Source organism: Lynx rufus, unplaced genomic scaffold (assembly GCF_022079265.1).
Source record: "Lynx rufus isolate CCGP_SWC_20201006 ecotype Redwood Valley unplaced genomic scaffold, mLynRuf1.p SCAF_12, whole genome shotgun sequence".
In the NCBI taxonomy this organism is placed as follows: Eukaryota; Metazoa; Chordata; class Mammalia; order Carnivora; family Felidae; genus Lynx; species Lynx rufus.
Window position 1 is genome coordinate 5,720,430 of NW_025814826.1, and position 1,979 is coordinate 5,722,408.

General features: G+C 51.9%; 1 pseudogene; it reads right to left on the reverse strand.

Annotated features, from left to right (window-relative positions):
* Positions 1-246: 246 nt before the first annotated feature.
* Positions 247-1,672, reverse strand: LOC124507944 (polyadenylate-binding protein 4-like; annotated as a pseudogene).
* Between the last annotated feature and the right edge of the window lie 307 nt (positions 1,673-1,979).

Sequence of the window (1,979 nt, forward strand, 5' to 3'; positions counted from 1 at the left end):
CTCAGTATTGAGGTCCATAGGATGAGCTAGGAAATCTCCAAATCGTGAGTTGAATTCCATAAGGGGTTATTTCGTGCTTGAATTTTTTCTTCCTTGTCGAAGAGGCAGCAATGGAAATGGGAACCATCTCTCTTGGCATGAGGAATGTGTTGAAAAGCCACAGCATGGCCCCTCTTAGAGTGGAGGGATTCAGTAGACTGCGGCATGTGTAGCAGCCCAGATTTGTCAGTCCTGTAGTCTTTCCAGTCAGTCTGGATTCATTGGTTGGATGAGCAGAACACCCAGCAACTGCTTTTGTTCCTGGGGAGGCACTGTGGCCAGCATGGAGGTGCCTTTAGCACCTTCACGTGGAATGTGGGCTGGGGGTGCCTGCAGAGGCTGGACGACAGACAATGTGAGGGCTGCAGACACTGGGAGCATATTTGTAGGGTAGGAGCAGCGAGAGAAGCATGAGGCACTATGTTCTGCACGTCAGCTGCGGGAACACCGACCCTCTGGGTGGCAGTACGGAGGCCACCAGAGGCTGGGGCGTTACCAGTTGGAGCCAGATGGTAGAAGGGTTGGACAAGGCCCAGGCTGGCGTAGAGTGCGTGATATTCCTCGGAAGCCGTAAGGTCTCCTACCTCGTTACCAGTATAGTTTAGGCCTCATCGGTCAGCTGAGCCTTTCTCTCTTCCTTCCCGGGGGCCAGGGCAGCATATGGCGGCTTGGAGCCACCATGCCTCCATTCATGTCAGTGACTACTTTGACTGCCTCTTCAGGGGAGGAGAAACACATGTAGCCAAACCCTGTGCTTTCCCCCTCCTCCAGCGTTACCTTAGCCCAGGTGAGTGATCCCAAAGGAGAAAGCTGTTCCCTTGACTTCCCATCATCAATGGAGTTACCCAAGTTCTTTAGTGTAGAGGTTCACTTCCCGATACCGATGAATTGACTAGTTTCTGCTGTCCAAATCTCCATTTTTAACTCAACCTGTCATTCGCTTTTTTTTTTTTTCCTGTGAAGGGGCTAGAAATATGACTTTTCTTTTCCATTCATCTCTTCCAGGCCTTTATTGGCACCTTCATGCTTTTCACAGCTCACAGAGTCAAAGCATTTGGATTTCCCACTGGGATTTCTCACCACCTTGACGCTTAAGGTCTCGCCAAATTGGACGAATAGCTCTTTCGGACTCTCGCCATTCACCTCCTCCTTAAAGTTTTTGATGTAAGCATTGGTGCATTCCTTCCTTGGCTTGGGCTCCCAGCTCAGCTTCCCACCCTTGGGAGACTTGAACCTGCTCGCAAGCACTTCATAGTCGCAGAGGAGCCAAGGCCTTGTCAGTAGCCTTTTAGGTGTCCAAGTGGACAAAGGCATAACCGTGAGAGCCTTTCTCATCACACACCACCTTGCAGGACAAAATGTTTCCAAAGGCAGAAAAAGTATCATGCATTGCCTTGTTTCCTAGAGATTTGTCCACGTTCTCGCTGAAGACATTCCTCAGAGCAGATTTTCGCGAAGAGGGGGAACGCATGATGCAAAGTGGCTTTCCCTTAATCACATCAAATTTCGTGGTGCCCAAGGCATACCTGGCATCAATAGGCTGCTGGAAGTTGATGGAGTTGTAACCCAGGGGGCACAGGTGATCACGTCAGACCTGGGTGGACAGCACAGGCCCAGCAGGACAGCTTTTCATCTGGCAAGGCCTCCCTGCCTTCCGAGGGTGGGTAAGTCCCATACAGGGGCAGCTAGGGGCAGAAGCGTTGCTCTCCCCTGCCCCCGCCACCCCGAGCCTCACCAGGAGGATGTCCCATGAGGAGCACACAGGTTGAAGGGGGCTCTTCTCAGAGCTGTGGCCCAGGCTGCGCGCACAGTTGGCACGGAGTGAAGCTAAGGGAAGCTGTGGCTCAGAAAGGCAGAGAGTTCCACAGAGGAGTTCAGGGCACGACAGCAACACAGCAGACTTTCAAAACCAATATGATCCTCCTGGGAGCTTGAAATTT